At 37.7% G+C, this 8,684-nt stretch overlaps 1 long non-coding RNA gene across 1 annotated transcript in view; it reads left to right on the top strand.

The window, feature by feature from the left end:
* The window catches only part of LOC125503976, a 12,193-nt gene extending 4,169 nt beyond the window's left edge, over window positions 1-8,024 (top strand). Inside the window, exon 2 of the long non-coding RNA XR_007281210.1 lies at window positions 7,252-8,024. This is a non-coding gene — a long non-coding RNA (uncharacterized LOC125503976). The remainder of the gene's footprint in view (window positions 1-7,251) is intronic.
* Window positions 8,025-8,684: the final 660 nt, after the last annotated feature.

Raw genomic sequence — 8,684 nt, 5'->3', positions numbered from 1 at the left:
CCCCCCCTTTTGGTTCTCGTCGCCGCTTATATCGTTTCCTCCAGGTAACCCAGAAGGTTCTCGAAATCTCCAGACCAGGTGCGAAATTTCCCGCTTGTCAGTGTCATACTTGACAGTAAATGGGGCGCAAATGGGGCTCCCATTTACTGAAATTCCATGAATTTCGATCCTCCCATTCCAAACGTGAGTACCCCAGGCCATTTCCGTTACAATATCATCGGCGAAGCCTAGGTGATTTAAGTATACTCCGTCGACATTTATACATCTTGCTTCCCAGTGCAACTTCTTAAATACATCTTCCAGGGCCAATTTGGGTGAGATAGTGTCCCTTGACGAACGTCTCTGTTGATTGTATTGTATTTTCGTGGATGTACTTTATGAGGGTGGATTATCTTGTATCTATTTTGGCTGTGCCCATTGCTGTTAGAAACGCCTATGTTTCTATCGAGTCAAATGCCTTGTGCGTCTGGTCTAAACATGTCTATAAATGCCATATGAAGAGGTATATTATATTCAATACTTTTCTCAATTAGGTGGTGGATTGTTGGTAGGTGGTCTGTTATGTTAAAACCTGTTCGGAAACCTGCCCGTTCAACTGGTTGGTAAAAGTCGAATTTCTTTGACAGGCGGTTTGTAAAAATCTTTGTCAGAAGCTTGTGAAGGTGCGAAGCTTGTGAAGGAGACTTATTGGTCGATGGTTTTCCATATTTGCGGTATCGCCCTTCTTGAAGAGCAAAATAACTTCTGTGTTTTGCCATGTTCTGGGGATCTTTCCTTGGTGAATACACAGGATAAGTATTCTGATTGCCTCTTCTAATATATCTCCCCCCATTTTAATAATTTCAGTTGTTATTCGATCTTCCCCAAGTGATTTCCTGTTCTTCATTTGTCTGAGCACTAACATTACTTCTGCTCTATCTATATCCGGGATCTCTTCGGAGCCTACGCTCGTAATCGTTTGTGGCTGGTTTTTTGTTTCTGAGGTTATTGAACTGTATAAATCTTGGTAGAAGTTTTGAATCAACGTTGTTGATTTAGCTTTTGATGTTCAGTATTATTCCCTGTTTATGTTTTATGTCCCATTTTACATATTTTCACCTTACCCTTTGATAGCTTGGATCTTAATACACTCATGTTCTTATTATCTTCTATTGTGTTTTGATGATGATATCTTTTCGGTTTTTTTTGTGAATGATTTTGTCATGCTTTCAATGTATTCATTTCGATATCTGTTCGTATTTCTTCGTTTCTCCATTAGCTCGATTGTGTTGAAGCTTTGATGTTTTCTGTTTTAATCTCATGCATATCTGTTTAGTAGCGGTTTGAATGCTTTCTGTCATTTTCTGCGATAGGGCATTCCAAGGAAGGCTTAGAAAATTTATTAAGGGATATTAAATAAATCGGCACGATGCAACATCTATGTGCGATTAGGATGTTTCATATCAATACAAAAAAATGGTTCACAACTCCAATGAGTAGGTTGTTGTATTATTAACGTCGGTACTAAAGTCTCCTTACAACGGTATAGCATTCATTCTATGTTTCAGTTATTGACTTATTAGCAATTAAGTGCATCTTTGTCAACCTTAAATTCACTTCTTTGCGCTTGAATGCCGCGCTTTTTCCACGTCAGACGTACATCGATGTACAGGGTTATTGATTGAACTTTGGCCACCCCGCTTTAACATCTACCTTAAAAATTAAAACAAAAATGTTAAATTCAAAAGTTGTAGATATTAAAAGGGTAAGTTTGGTTTATCACTTGAAGTTGAGACACCCTGTATTAATTGGTATTATCTTAAAGTAAACTAGACGTTAATATCTACAACTTTGGAATTAAATATTTTTCTCTAATTTTCAAATTAGATGTTAAAACGGGGTGGCCAAAGTTCAATCAATAACCTTATACATCCCTAACTATTTTGTTGCTATGTCCGGGGGCTTTGGAATCCTATTAAGTGTAAATGGCGGGCAGTCGTTCTTTTGCATGGAAAAGGACACATTTTTCGGTTGTAAGTTATCTAGTGCAATTCGCCACTTAGAAACAGCGTCGTGCTTAATACATTTTGCATCACAACTGCAGATGCTTGGACAAGGTTTTTCTGTTTGGACATCAAGGTTGAAATCAATACATCAGCAGGTATGTCAGCAGTAGGTATAGCAGCTGTAAAGTTTAATTGATCAACCGTAGGTAACTTTCTTAAACTTTTTAAACTTTGATAGAGCGTCTCATTACCTCTGACTCAAAACAGTGTATGATCAAATATCATTGTAGTATTACGAAGAACTGAGATAAATCAGCTTTCATTTAGCATAAAAGTTTTGAAATCCCCACACGATCGATGATTAGATTAAATTTACATTAAGAAATAGGCCACGACAGTAAATTTTATTGCAAAAACTTCGGATATTTGATGAGCTGCTCTGTATATCTGTTCAATAATTTAACGCGTTTTTTGAACGCTGATCGGATCATTTGGAATTACTTATTTTTTTGTTCAATGGTAGTTTTAAAAGTCTTGGAAGCAGCATTTGATATACTGCGAACGATAGTGAAAGAATACTAATGTCTGTTACAAGCGGCATCTTCAGATAGTTTGCCCAGTGTAGGAATAATCTTTCGTGCAAAAAGAAAGCACGAATTAGTGAGTCGAATAGTGCTACTACATATTGGTTTCCTCGGAAGAAGCTGGCAGGCTTTGCCTATCACAAGTTGTAGCCCAGAGCTTTGTTTAATTCAGTGATATAAAAGCATATTTCTTATTTAGTCGGTATATCAGAAGTTTTTGATCGGTCTATGTATGGGTAGCAGAGATGCAGGAAAAATTTCAATTTTATTTGGCCAATTGTCTACTCGAGCCATGGAATTTATAAGTGTCACTAAGATAAGCAACAAACGCTCTGATTCTTTTCTGATCATTTCTGAGTCATCATCAGTGGCTCTTATACCGTGGTCAGGATTGGGTTCTCAGTTGGTTAAGCGTGAAATTTATGTCGCAAGGAAAGAGTTTATTTACTTTATCATTTCTACACTGAGCTAAAAATGCTGTTTTAGGCTTTTGCTGAGCATGTTGTATTTGGTATCATCCACTTCCAAGACGGCATCTTATTTTGTCAGGCTTTGAAATCTGAAGACTTGCGTGTTTTCCAGCTAGAGTGATAGTGGGCTTTACATATTGCATCTACATATTAGCATTGTTAAGGTTTCTGTTGCTTCTTCGAAGTCGCATTTTTAGATTTGTGTTTTTTTCAATAAAGCTACTAAAAGAACATTATTGAAATTCTGTCGCTACATGGACGTGATGAAATGTTTTTCCAATCTTTTGAGATATGAGTGCTCAAAAAACATTCCAATCCTGATTCTAATATCTAATAACCGTTATTTCATTGAAATGTGACAAAAAGAGTCCGGTAGGTTTGAGATTTTGGAGTGCTCGGAAGGTCAATGGGTTGGGTCTATGATCAAGAGAATGTTATACCTAGTTCCTTTCGTTTATGACACCTTAAAGAGGTGCCACAAGATTGTTGAGTTCGACGACAATAGCAATTCGACTAATGCCACTTTCGTATCCCGGTGAAAGTAATTTACTCATCTTTAAATATTTATATGTAATGTTCATGTTCATTCGGTTTGGTCCTGGCTTTTACCAGATTTAACAATTGATATTTCGGAGAGTGGAATTGGGGTCTTTGTTAGTTCTTCTTTCAAAATTCTCAATAAGACATGTACTATTTAAGGTTTGATATTTACTTGCTCTTTGTGGTCAGGTTGAAACCTTGAGTGGTCTTTATGTAGGCTTTCAGAATTTCTATCTTAGCCGCAGTTCTTCTGCTGCATGCTCCTACAGCACCGGTTATTTCTGTACTATTGATGTGCTCTCGCCTGTTTTGCCCCTTCCTTACCGATGTATACAGGGTGTCCCTCCGGGAACCGCCACCATCGATATCTGACAAACTGTAATTAGGAAAAATTTGTGACAGTGTGCCAAGGTCATTGGGGGCAAGCGGTCTAAAGTATTTTCAAAATTACCACACTTCCGGTTATACCGGAAGTAGGTATCCACTTGCTTATTTTAAATGTAACACCCTATATGTATATTATTACATTTGGAATTCTAGTCCAAATTCTAAATATATTTCATATACAATTTCCTGTAGCCGTCTAACCGTTTTTGATATATTTGGAATTTTATGTAAAAAATGATTGTTGCAGCCACTCGAATAATTATTCATTTTTCCTATAAAAGAAATTGTCATACTTATTTTGAGTAGCATTTATTGTTGAAAAGGACTTTCTTTAATGGAATTTTGAAACCATTTCGAAAACTATTAATACAAATTGTTAAAAAAATAAGTTTCAAAATACAGTTGAGAAAACCGCCCAAAATATATTTTTTTAACGAAAACCCCCATTTTTTATAATTTTGTCATATTCAGTATTAAAAATCCTGTCACTCTTAGTTGCCATGACGAAAGTGGCCATTTTTAAGGCAATCAAATGCCAAAGGAATGCTGAGAGCTGTCAGTTACCTTGTGAAATAATTAATAATCATGCCAGGGCGCTTCTATTATATAAACGATAATTATTTAATCTTATTTATTATATATTTTTTGTCTGTTACAAGCGGCATCTTCAGATAGTTTGCCCAGTGTAGGAATAATCTTTCGTGCAAAAAGAAAGCACGAATTAGTGAGTCGAATAGTGCTGCTACATATTGGTTTCCTCGGAAGAAGCTGGCAGGTTTTGCCTATCACAAATTGTAGCCCAGAGCTTTGTTTAATTCAGTGATATAAAAGCATATTTCTTATTTAGTCGGTATATCAGAAGTTTTTGATCGGTCTATGTATGGGTAGCAGAGATGCAGGAAAAACTTCAATTTCATTTGGTCAATTGTCTACTCGAGCCATGGAATTTATAAGTGTCACTAAGATAAGCAACAAACGCTCTGATTCTTTTCAACGCTCTTCAACAACCTTTTCCGCTCTTTTGGGTTGACAGTAAAGCTGTGTGGCAGTATCCTTCAGTATATATGACCGTTGTGAACCAGTATATACCAGAGCCCTAACTACTTTCGAACCTCTATCTACTTTTATGGTCACCCGCAGCGTTTGCAAAAATACTTGAGTAGACGTGTGATTAGCTAGCGTATGTTCCCTAAGATGACTACCATTTGGTTCGTCCGACGTGGATGGTTCACCCTGCTTGTCATTTCCACCTTCCTGCTTAGTTGTTGCGGGTAGCTCAGAGCACATTAAAGAAACGTAAGAACGACTACATAACAAACATCTCATCCTGCCCTTACACTGTTTCGACTGGTGACTGAATTTTCAGACAACGAAAACAGGCTCTCCGTTTAGCAACCACTTCTTTCCGTTGTTCCAAGCTCATTCTTTGGGCTTTAAAACAGGCCTCGGACAAGTGAGTACCTGAACAAAACAGACAGCGACTAGTGCGACCACTCTCTGCATTAACAAGACCCAAAGCAGTTGGTTCGTTATGAAGTCTGTCTTTTCCCCGTCTTTGTGCAGCATAGTCTCCTCCAGATGACCTCGTACCACCGGCTAAACCAAAACCTGCAGCTGCTAAACAAATGCGCTGCTCATTTTCCACCTCTTGTTTGAGGAAAGCATAAGTCGCTTTAGACAAACTTCCAATGAAGAGTCAGTTGGGTCCTCACCACTAGCAGGGCTATTAAAAATAGCTGAACGTTTCCAGACCCTAAGTAAATCCTGGGGTAAACAAGACTCTATCAATGGATACAACATGGCCGAACATTTGTCAGTTGTTATCCCCAGTGTCTCCAAAGCTCGCAATTGAGTTTCAATTTAATCATACAGACTGCTTATCTCCAACTTTTGTTTAGAGGTTGTGTTGGTTAAAATCAACTTTAATAACTCCCTAACATATACCTCTATTTGAAAGTCCTCCCTTCCGAATCTACTTTGCATGCTTTCTATAATTTTATTATAGTTCTCACTCATGGCGGGATAGCTTTCAATAAGTTGTCGGGCACGACTTCCAGGTAAAGTTGCCTGAATTAAGTATTCAATTTTATCATGGTTGTCTATACTTTCATCTTGATAAACCTTTTTAAATTGAGCCCAAAAAGCCAACCAGCCTTTAATGCTATCGTCATAGTGTTTGAACTCAATTCGAGGAAGTCTAAATTTACGCATACCTGTGTAGTTATCTTCGAAACTGACGGTACTTCTTCCATCAGCCCCTCTGTTGTCACTACTTCCAGTTARGGCGCCTGATTCAAGAAGCTTGTTACATTTCAGCCGCAGTGTAGTGAATTTCTTGGTATAGACATCACAGCTTTCTATATCAGATTCAAGTTCGGCGGCTGTCGATGTTTCCAACAACAGGTCATACAGTTCTCAGTCAATTTTGCTCAGACAGTCGAATTTTGACTGTAACATTTCGAGGGAAACTTGTATAAAATCTTTGTCAGGATTTTCCGACTGTAACTCCACTTCTAGTTCGTTTGCGGTTCGTGTAAACGCACTCCGGTACGCGGTATGGCTTTTTTTGTAACTTCAAGTCCCGTAGCCGTGATAAACGTTTTGCAAACCCGATTCAAAATCACTCAAAGTTTCGAGGTTAAAGCGACAAGTTTGAAACTCGGTGAAAGTTTGCAAAACTCAACTAGGTATGCTGGTACGGATTTTCCACACACTGTTCAGAGTTACACAGGTGTTTAACTGTTTATGCACAGACCGAAAAGTTCCACTATTTTTTTCCAGAAAATGTCCTGTCACGGTCGCTTAATGTTGTGTCGTGCACCAAAAGAAACTACCCGTTTCAAAGGGCCGTCGACGGGTTCGTTAAATAAAACTGCCGAGATGTCTGCACATAAAACTTTTTTCTAACAATGTCAAAATCTTACTGGTTTTTATTTTTAGGTTTTGTTGTATTTGACTCGCTCTCGTCTCTCTCTCTATTCATCCGCCTCATATACTCGCATCTCTGACAAACTAAGAGGGTGAAGTTACAGCTATAACCTTCCAGGCTACTTTTTGATGGTTCACCTTACAGATGTCTTGAGAAGATCCACATACGTAGCTGGTTTCATCATGACCTTACATTTCATTATAAAATTGCGATACCAAGATAGAGAACAATCTCTTATTGCCTTATTTTTTCTCGTTTCACAAACAGCATTCTGACCCTGGTCATCGTAATATTTAATGTTGTTCTATCATAATATAATAATTGTATTTTTCTCATTATTTATTATTTTATCGCAGGCCATGGGTCACAGCCACTCTTCTTCACACAAACGTTTACGATCAATATCATCATCCAGATATGGTGCAGAATTTACAGAAGTTGTCGACTTAGAGTTCAGCGACACCAGTGTTTATTCGGAACCAGTTGGAAATAGTTCAGAAAATAAATCCGTCAAACCTGTTACAACCAATCTTAAAAATTGCAATAAACTGAACAGTGTGCCGGAAGAGATGGCGCAAATTCAGTACCCGAAAGATCTGTTACTACTAGATGATCATGTCAAAGAAATCGCTGATCAAATTGATACTTTATCGTCGGAAGAATTTTTCGTTTATTTTCCGTCGCTCAAGGACGATCTTCATAATTGCTGGCAAAAGGTCTACAGCATTCGGGAGGAGAATTCCGAAATTAAATTGAAAAAACATGCAATTATTGACAGTATTAGAGAATCTCTGAAGAAATTGAATATCAAGCTGCAACAAAGAGAATTTGGTGGATAAAATGGTTTTGATCGGAAAGCCACATTTAGTTGAAGACTTTTTTTGTATAAAAACAACACTATATTAACATGCGGCTTTAAAAACTAAAACTATATCGATCTGATTTCCTATTTAAAAATCGAGATCTTTGTATAAAACTTCTTGAACAAACTTTATTATAACAAAATTATATATTTAAAGTTTTTTTAATGTAATTATATCGACCAAAACTTGAACAATCATACATTTTTAAAGATTTTAATCCCGAAGAATATTTAGCGTGTGACAATAAACTTGGTTCTCTACGGAAATTGCAGGCTGTTTTTCTATACATGTTACCTTATCTGTTGTACAAATTGAAAATTTCTAGGTGTGCTCTGCTTTGCAATGTGATCAGAAGACTTTAGGTATGTGACAAGTTCTTAAATGTATGGTATTCGCAACTAATTCCAGTCCTTTCTTCTTCTTCTTCTTCTTCTCTTGCTTCTTCAGGTACCTTGTCTGTCTCAGACGTTGGCTATCATCATGTTTACGATTTCTTGGAATTCGCCTTTATCAGATGCAGCTCGAAATAGTTCCCCGGCTGGAAGACCACACCATTGCCTAATATTGCGTAGCCAGGATAGCTTTTTTCGCCCTTTACACCTTTTACCATCGACTTGTCCCTGTATTATGAGGCGCAATAGCTGGTTTTTAGGTCCTCTAATTATATGTCCAAAGTATTCCGTTTTTCTCCTTTTCATAATGTTCAGCAGTTGTAGTTCCGTGTCCATCATTCTGAGGACATCCTCATTTGTAGTATGCGAGACTCACGGTATTTTTAGAATTTGGCTATTTCTAATTCTATTCATTGTTGTGGCCTTTTCTCGTCGTCCATGACGCAGCCATAGAGTAGGACAGACCACACATAACATCTCAAGCCGCTTGTCGGGTGCCCCGTCGCAAAACTACCCGTTTTACCACGAGTACAC

The sequence above is a fragment of the Dendroctonus ponderosae genome, unplaced genomic scaffold (genome assembly GCF_020466585.1).
Source record: "Dendroctonus ponderosae isolate FM_Combo_2020 unplaced genomic scaffold, Dpon_F_20191213v2 Dpon_F_20191213_1, whole genome shotgun sequence".
NCBI classification, from domain to species: Eukaryota; Metazoa; Arthropoda; class Insecta; order Coleoptera; family Curculionidae; genus Dendroctonus; species Dendroctonus ponderosae.
Note: the sequence above shows the minus strand (reverse complement) of the source record. Positions and strands in the feature narration are given on the sequence as shown.